Source organism: Nannospalax galili, unplaced genomic scaffold (genome assembly GCF_000622305.1).
Source record: "Nannospalax galili isolate Female #2095 unplaced genomic scaffold, S.galili_v1.0 scaffold1054, whole genome shotgun sequence".
NCBI lineage: Eukaryota > Metazoa > Chordata > Mammalia > Rodentia > Spalacidae > Nannospalax > Nannospalax galili.
This window is the reverse complement of record NW_008335006.1, coordinates 207,117-216,574: the sequence shown is the minus strand read 5'-3', so window position 1 is coordinate 216,574 and position 9,458 is coordinate 207,117. Positions and strand designations below refer to the sequence as shown.

The following is a 9,458-nucleotide window of genomic DNA, read 5'->3' as shown; positions in this document are numbered from 1 at the left end:
GGGGGGGGAGAGAGAGAGAGAGAGAGAGAGAGAGAGAGAGAGAAGAGCAAAAATGAAGGCAAGATTCCAGGAATGAGGAAAAGGAGAGAGGGGGGAGGGAACCAAGGGAGTGAAAGGATTTGAGTGCGTTGGGGAGGCAGGTCCACCCCCCAGGTACACTTAGGTAGACACAGTAACCATGCCGGACACTCAATGGTTGCAGAGACCAGTGTTGCCCAGTGGCCTTAGGTTAGGTCTGTGAGTGACTGAATTCAATCAGAAAGGCAATCAAAAGAAGATGTAGGAGAGCCGGAAAGAAGTAAAAGCATGGCAGAGTATGCTCCCCAGTGAAAGGCAGTATAGAGAGAGGAGAGACAGTGAGCAAGAAAGGAAGGATGGGAGTGTACCTTAAAGCCGAATTAGTGGTGTTTGCAGAGGCCAGTAATAGTAGCCAGGTCCAGTCAGAGGTTTTTATGTGCGATTTCCAAAAGGTCGTAGTCCCATGAGGTGAGAACCAGGCTTTGGCAACATATGATAGATGAATCAGATAGATGAATCAGGTCAATTGGGAGAAAGCACCAGGACCCAGATAAAACTCCAGTGGGATAGTTTATTAGCAAAGGAAATTCACACAGGACAATTCCCTTTGGGGTAGGAAAATTTTCAGCCCACAGGTTGTGGGCTGGGGTTTTTATAGGGGGGGGGCTTTATAGGATGCAGAAGGCAGGAACATATTTTTAAAAATTAGGTGGGGGGAAGCAGGAGCCCAGGGCTTATCAGAACAACTTCTGTTAAAACTACCCCCTTTTGTCTGTCAGCCAGGATCTGGGTCAAAAGGTGTCTGTTTACCCTTTAAGGTCATCAAAGGGAAAGCCTACTGCCTTTGGCCAAAAGGTGCAGAAAAGTCTGCTTCCCTTGACTTCAAAGACCAGGGTGCTCATCAACTCAGTTCCTACATTCTCAGGGGCTTGCAAACCCATGAGGCCCTGCTGCATTGGGGAGGGTGTTGCTGTAGGTCTGAACCCTAACAAACATGACCTTAAAGACTTGGTTGCCAAGGTTCAAAAAAAAAAAAAGAAACACCAAGAATACATTGCATTGACTCTATAGATCAGCTTGGAGAGAACTGACATCTTTTAGATACTGGGTCTTCCCATTTCAAATGCTTTCTCTTATAAAATTATTTTGTGCCTGACACCAAACTCTTCTCTCGCTTTTTGTCATTAAACTTGTTTTAATAGGTCTTAAAATTCTATGGCAGAATTTTTGTCAAGTTGTTTCTATTAAATAGAATAGATTAATTGGTCGTGGTGACAGAAGCAGGCAGATCTCTGTGAGTTTGATACCTGCCTGGTCTACATAGTGAGTTCCAGGCCAACTAACCATAACTACATAGTAAAACCCTGTCAAACAAACAAACAAACAAAAAAAGAACTGGATCTCAGCACTCAGTAGGCAGAGACAGGCGGAGGTCATCAAAGGGAAAGCCTACTGCCTTTGGCCAAAAGGTGCAGAAAAGTCTGCTTCCCTTGACTTCAAAGACCAGGGTGCTCATCAACTCAGTTCCTACATTCTCAGGGGCTTGCAAACCCATGAGGCCCTGCTGCATTGGGGAGGGTGTTGCTGTAGGTATGAACCCTAACAAACATGACCTTAAAGACTTGGTTGCCAAGGTTCAAAAAAAAAAAAAAGAAACACCAAGAATACATTGCATTGACTCTATAGATCAGCTTGGAGAGAACTGACATCTTTTAGATACTGGGTCTTCCCATTTCAAATGCTTTCTCTTATAAAATTATTTTGTGCCTGACACCAAACTCTTCTCTCGCTTTTTGTCATTAAACTTGTTTTAATAGGTCTTAAAATTCTATGGCAGAATTTTTGTCAAGTTGTTTCTATTAAATAGAATAGATTAATTGGTCGTGGTGACAGAAGCAGGCAGATCTCTGTGAGTTTGATACCTGCCTGGTCTACATAGTGAGTTCCAGGCCAACTAACCATAACTACATAGTAAAACCCTGTCAAACAAACAAACAAACAAAAAAAGAACTGGATCTCAGCACTCAGTAGGCAGAGACAGGCGGATCACTACGAGATTGAGGCCAGCTGGGCTACAGGAAGATGCTGGCTCAAAATAAATAAACATACAAATAAAAATAAAATAGAATTAACTAAATCTGGGTTGGTAGCTTACAACTCTAATTCTAGTACACAGGAGACCTAGACAGGAGGATTACCATGAGTTTGAGGTTAACTTAGGCTACAGTAAATCTCAGGCTTGCCTGGGCTACAGAACAAGGTTCTGTCAAAAAATAATAATAAAAAAAAATAGAAAGCACTGATTTTGAACTCTAGTAATTTCAAACTCTCACACACACATGGGTCCACAAAACATTCCTCCTTTCCTTCTGAAAGTTTCTCAGTACATTGCTATTAACCCAAAGTTACAGAGACCATTTCTGACTTAAAAGCTTTGAGACTGTTCTTCTACCATTGATTAAGATGGAGGCAGCAGGCAGTAGGAGCAAGAGTCACTTGGCCTTTTGAGCTTTCTGGCAGACTCAGTGACCTTGCTAGCTCTAGCAGCTTTCAGTTCATGACTTTGATGACACCCACAAATGCCTGCTTCATATCACAAACAGTAAAACAATCCAGGGAAGGATAGTTAGAGACACTTTCAACATGCATGGACTTGATTAGAACCATATGAACCATGGCAGCATCTCCAGATTATAAGGATTGAAGGGCATTCATCCAGCTTCTAACCAGAATGGTGATCAATCTTTTCTTTCAGTTCAGCAAATTTTCTGTGAGCTGTGTGGTAGTCCATGACAGAGGCAGAGCCAGCACTAATTGGCCTGGGTGGTTCAGGATAATTATCTGAGCAGTGAAGCTGGCTGCTTCTATTGGTGGGTCATTTTTGCCATCATTAGCAACACTGAACATCTTTGACAGACATGCTCTTGACATTAAAGCCCACAATGTCCTCAGGAAGAACTTTACTCAAAGCCTTAAGGGGCATTCAACAGACTTTACTTCAGCTGTGACACACACTGGAGCAAAGATTACCACCTTGCTGGGAACACCAGTCTCTACTCAGCCCACAGGGAAAATACCACCAATACCACTGACTTATAGACATCCTGGAGGGGTAGTTACAAAGGCTTGTCAGCTGACAGGATGCAATCCAGATATTCCATCAGTGTGGTTCCACTCACACTGCCATCTTCACAGGTGACTTGTATCCTTTGACCCAAACAAGCCATATTAGCACTTGGCTCTAGCATGTTGTTGGTAGAAATTGGTAATGCTTTCATGTCAGGCTGGGCATGGTGGCACATGCCTTTAGTAGCAGCACTCAGGAGGCAGAGGCAGGCGGATCTCTGTGAGTTCAAGGCCAGCCTGGTCTACATCATGAGTTCCAGGATAGCTAGGGCTACAGGGAGACCCTGTCTCAAAAAGACAAAAAAAAAAAAAAAAAAAAAAAGCTTTCATGTCAGAGTTGTAGCCAATTTTCCTTCATAAGAATTTATTTTGCTTAATTTTTTGTGAATGAGTGTTTTGCCTGCATTAACATAAATGCACTATGTACATGCAGTGCTCTAAGAGTTCCCCTGGAACTGGAGTTAGGGATGGCCGCAGCCACCATGTAAGTGCTGGGAACTGAATCCAGGTCCTCCACAAGGGCAGCCAGTGCTCTTAACCACTGAGCCATCTCTCTAGCCCCATGTAGCCATTTTTCTTAAAGTAAATGTTGTCTTCCTTAAAGATCTTATATCTCTTCTGACTCTAATATGGTATCGTGGAATAAATTTTGTTAATACTAATATTCACCTCTTTCACACCCAGTGTGTAAGCAAAAGGGCATGCTTACAGGTCTGCCATCTTTGGAGATACTAGCTTCAGATTCATCAGCAGCAACAAGCGGGACAGTGTGGTTAATCCCAGATGTGCCTATAATCACGTTTTTAATAAAGTCTGTATGTCCTGGGGCACCAATGATACTCAGAATATTTGTGAGTCTCAAGTTTCATGGGGAGATATCAGGTGATACCATGCTCCTACTCAGTTTTCAATTTACTCAAGACCCAGGCATGCTTGAAGGAGCCCTGCCCCAACCAGACTCTTTTTCAAACTTTTCAGTGCTTCTTTTATGGATCTCACCACACTTGGAGATCAATGGCCAGTAGTGGTGACATATATCTAATGACAACAATGTAGAGATGTCGTTTTCCTTTCTATTTTGGTTCTAATTTAACAGCATTTTTCATAGTAACTGTGTTCTGATGGCAAACCTGATGTAAAACCTTGACACCCAAGTCTTACAGTCTATTTGACATAAGTCTTTCTCATTTTTGTTAAGCACACCCTAGGCCTTCTGTTCTTTTTGTTGCTGCTGTTACTAAGATCCATTCTCCCACTCCCTGCTCTCCAGTTTCTCAGTAGCAATCGTTGATAAATGGGACAGACCTTAGGTGTTGTCTGGGCAAGGTTTTTGATGCTTACACTATCATACTGACCCCTCCATCAGCCATAAATAAAGCCAGAAGGTTATCTGTGTAAATAGAAATGAGGTCCTATAAGTTCTGCTATATCCAGTATGGCAGAGGTTCAGAGAATTCCTGAAGAGGGACTGTACCACATGGAAGAAAGACTATGCTTAGAAAATCAAGAGTGGAGAACCAGGAAGCTCTCTGTTGAGGGAAGAGAGGCCACGAACCCTTGTTCCAGTGTGTTTTTATTATGATTTGTACCTTATTCAGTGCAGTCTTAAGAAAACTTCCCCAAGACTTCTAAGTATGTTATTTGGAAGCAAAGAATCTGTTTACCACAATGAAAACTAGCTCAGTTTAACAGGGCATTGTGACCAGTGGTCAAAGTGTCATTTCCTTGTATAATCTGGAATAGGGACACTGTATCCCTTTGTTTCAGAACACATGTCTATGTAGCTTTTGCCATGTAGTCATTCTTAACTGGAGGGGCCATTGCATGTGATCAAGCATGCTTTCAACAACATTTAGGTAAGGAAAGTTTTGTCTCCCATATCAATTCAGATATATCAGTGGTCTCTAACAAAGCTCCATATTTAAAACATTTCATTGGATTTTGCCTCATTGTAACTGAAATAAAATACAGGATCCTTAACATGATCCACACAATGTAGCATCTGCTTGTCTTTCTGACCGCATCCCTTCTTCCCTTCTCCGGTGCTCTGTCCCAGGTACACTGACCCATTATCTATATCCACGGAGTGTTCTCTTCTCTCACAGCCTGACCTACAGTATTACCAAATCAGGGAAGGCAAGAGCGATTATAGAGCCCATTGCTGTGCTATGCTTCGATGTATCAGCATCTGATCACCTTGGCTAGCCTTTGGCAAGAATCCTATTAACTTAATCCTATTAACTTGTAAAGAATCCCCCAACTTTGATGTCTCTTCTTAGAAAGTTTTCATCCACGAATTCCCTTGTTCATCTGATTGACTTCAGCTGTTCCTGTGGTATCCAAAGTTCAACCCAATCTCTCTCCTCTATTACAATAATCTTTTTTAAAAAATATTTATTATTTATTATTTTTATTTTATGTGTATGCATGTATTGCCTGTATGTAGGTAAGTGCCCCATGTCGTGCAATGCCCGCAGAGGACAGAGAGGCTGTCGGATCCCCTGGAACTGTAGTTACAGACAGTTGTTAGCTGCCATGTGGGTGCTGGGATTTGAACCCAGGTCTTCTGCAAGAACAACCAGTGTTTTTAACTGTTGAACCATCTCTCCAGCCCCCTGCAATAATCTTTATCCCATTTGAATAATCCTGAATAAATTCTTCCCTTTTAAGCAAATGTCAGATCAATGGTTTTTTTCCTTTAATTCAACAGTTGAGGCGACATTTATAAACACCTTCAAGGAGTGAGAGACAGAGAGGAATTGAACCTTATCAAATGTCTAGCTCAGCCCTACTGGAATTATCAGCATCCAAGCTTAGTTACAGAGACCAGAAGTTATTCTAGCTATTTTAGAAACGCAGTCACTATTGGGTATCAAGTGACTCATGAAATCCTCCTTAGAACCGAAGAACTTGATTCTTGACTGAAATTACTTGAGCAACTGCTTCTGTCAGACTAGAAAGCTCATGCTGGAGAAGCTGTAGCTACAGCTACAACTACTAACCCCCAGCAGCAAGGGAGCCTGGGAAATGTAGTTCCAAGCCTCTGTGACTACAATAAAGTGAGATGGGTGGAAACTGAATAAAGGAATTCAGGTTCTCGTGGATGTCATGCCATTAACTAAGTTATAGGTAGACGTATAGGAGCTAGGTAAACAGTCGTGATGGCAGCCTGCCTGTGGGAAAGAGCGCATCGGCAAGCGATCCTGAAATATTTGTGAATTCTGCTACTACAATTATGAAAACCCTGAGATCAGTTCCAAACGGGGTGGGCCTCCTTAGTGCAAGGAAAGTGCTTTGAGTTAAAACTGTTTTGGTGAGTGGAAAGCCACGCCCCCCCGCCCCGTTTTGCTAAAACTAGCCACCGAATTTCCATTTCCTTATCTGCTCAGCAGTGCCACCTGGTGGAAATCTGTACTCTTGTTTGCCAACATCACTTTCCTCCCTTGATAAGCCATGCTGATACAGCTTGGGTTTTGATCTATGAAGGCATACCAAGTATGGAGATGCTAAAAGCAAAATAAAGCTGAGTCTATCTGGAAAATTTATGGAGATCAAGGGCTGCTGAGATGCCTCAAACTGGGTTGGGGGCAGGGAGCCACAACAACCATCCCAACAAAAACAAAACAAAACAAACAAAACAGACATTAAACATTTAAGACTTCTAAAATCCAAATCTCCAGAATGGGGGCAGAGGTCATCATTGGTGACTGAATGTTTCCTACCTCTCCTGAAAATGTTCCTTACACCATCCTCTCACCCTCACAATCTAAATCTTGAGTCTACGGAAGAAGCTGAACTGGGAGAAAACCAGGAAGTGTAGCCACAAAGGACTTAATTCTGTGTCAACAGGCAAAAGACTATGGTAGGACATTTCTCAAGTGAGCACAAGTGGAACTAGCAGCCAGCCACACCTGCATGTCCACCTGTCCTTCCCTCCCATGTGAGAGATCTGGAGAGAGGAAGTTTTTTGTTTTCTTGGGCAGAGTGACAGTCTTAGCTTTAGGGACTGTCATTGATTGATTCTGTTCTCTGGCCCATCACTTCAGAGTATAAGGTGGCAAGACAATCTCCAAAACACGAGGCTGGTGCATAGACTGAATGTTCATTTCTCAGTAGCCTGTAAAGGAAGTGAAGGGAGCAGACACAGACTGAGGTGCCCTGGGCAGTGGAGGCAAGATGTGTGTGTGTGTGTGTGTGTGTGTGTGTGTGTGTGTGTGTGTAGAACAAGAAAGCTTAGCTGGAAGCCTTCAGAATGTTCTGGAAGAGAAACAGCTTCATTTTTGCTGACAGTGTGCTGGTTGGCCAAGGGAGCTGCAGAACTGGCCCCATTTGAGCAAGGTCACTGTCCTGGTTAGTTTATACTGTCAACTTGACACATAATTTCACCTGGGAAAGAGGGAACCTCAAATGAATAATTTCCTCCATCAGATTTTCTTATGGTCATGTCTCTGAGGAATTATCTTGATTGTTGATTGATGTGGGAGGATCCAGACTGTTAGGGTTTCAAATAGCAGCTCCCCCCTCCCTCCCCAACAGGGACCTACAAACTCTGCTGAGAAGCAGCCTGCCTTTCCTCTGACCTCCAAAGATAAGCAGAGTTCCTCTTATCTTAAGAGGAAAAGAAGACACTTCCACACCCTAATCCTACCTGCTTCCCCCTCCCTGATTCCACACCCTAAAGCCCCCATATGTAAAGTCGCAGCTCACAACCCATGAGCGGACATCTTTCCTGGACATCTTTCCCTTGGCGGACATCTTTCCTCTCCCTTCTCCCTTCTCCCTTCTCCCTTCTCCCTTCCCTTCCCTACCCTTCCCTTCCCTTCCCTTCCCTTTCCTTCCCTTCCCTTCCCTTCCCTCCCCTGACATCTTTCCCTGAGCTGACATCTTTCCCTTCCTGAGGGAAAGGTGCCCCGTGCAAAATAAATAAATCTGTGTCCCACTGAGGATTCCATCTGTGCCTCGGTGCCTTCATCCATCCGCTCGTGCTCTCCATCCGCGCGGCTCGCTCCCGCCCATTCTTTACCTATCACAGACCACTGTGGGTGGCACGATCCCTAGGCAGGCGAGTGTGGGCTGTATAAAAATTAGCTGAGACAGCCAGAGAGCAAGCCAGTAAGCAGCATTCCTCTATGGCCTCTGCTTCAGCTCCTGTTTGAGTTCTTGCCTTGATTTCCATCAAGGATGACTTGTGATCTGGAAGTGAAAGCCGAAATAAACTCTTTCCTCCCCTAAGTTGTTTTTGGTCAGAGTTATTTACCACGGCAACAGAAAGCAAACTAGAACAGGTACTGTGAGGATTAATACTGTCAATTTAACAGGATCTGTAGCTAGCCTCCAGGCACACCTGTAAGGGATTATTTTGTAGGTTAATTGAGATGAGAAGACTCACTGAAAAGGAGGGAGGCACGGTTCCCTGGGCTTGGGTCCTGGACTGCATTAGAAGGACGAAGCTAGGTGAACACCAATGGGTATTCATTGCTCTCTTCTTCCTAAGGCTACAGTTACTTCAGGTTGCTGCCACCTTGACTTCCCCACCCGGATGAACTGTACTCTTGAACTGGAAGCAAAAATAAACCCTTCCTTATCTGCTTTTGTCAGGATTTTTTTTTTTTTTTTAGTTTCATAAAGTCTTTTTTATTCCATCTTATCTACTTATGTGTACTGCAGCATGATGGCAAATATTTTCTGAGTTGCATGTAATTACTAGTGCTCACAATTGCAAAAGTGCCCTTCCTCCTAGCTCACAAAGTCTTTCTTTAAACAATCATGCTCCCCGGAAGGGGTGCACCATTTCTGGAGATACTGCAATACCAGGTTAATGCATGGAGTGGATGGAGCAAGCTCCTATTCCATCTCCTAGTTCCAAAAATCCATTTAATATGTTGTCCTTGGATAGAGGAGGTATCAGATATTAAGCTGATAAGAACAGATACTGTTAGGGTTCCAATAGCAGCCCCCTCCCCCTCCCCAACAGGGACCTACAAACTCTGCTGAGAAGCAGCCTGCCTTTCCTCTGACCTCCAAAGATAAGCAGAGTTCCTCTTATCTTAAGAGGAAAAGAAGACACTTCCACACCCTAATCCTACCTGCTTCCCCCTCCGTGATTCCACACCCTAATCCTACCTGCTTCCCCCTCCCTGATTCCACACCCTAAAGCCCTCATATGTAAAGCCCCAGCTCACAACCCGTGGACATCTTCTTTCCTGGACATCTTTCCCTGACTCCCTTCCCTTCCCCCTTCCCCCTTCCCCCTTCTCCCTTAGCTTCCCTTCCCTTACATCTTTCCCTTCGTGGACATCTTTCCCTTCCCGACG

At 43.8% G+C, this 9,458-nt stretch overlaps 1 pseudogene; it reads right to left on the bottom strand.

Annotated features, from left to right (window-relative positions):
- Positions 1-8,921: 8,921 nt before the first annotated feature.
- LOC115069729 lies at positions 8,922-9,122 on the bottom strand (annotated as a pseudogene).
- Between the last annotated feature and the right edge of the window lie 336 nt (positions 9,123-9,458).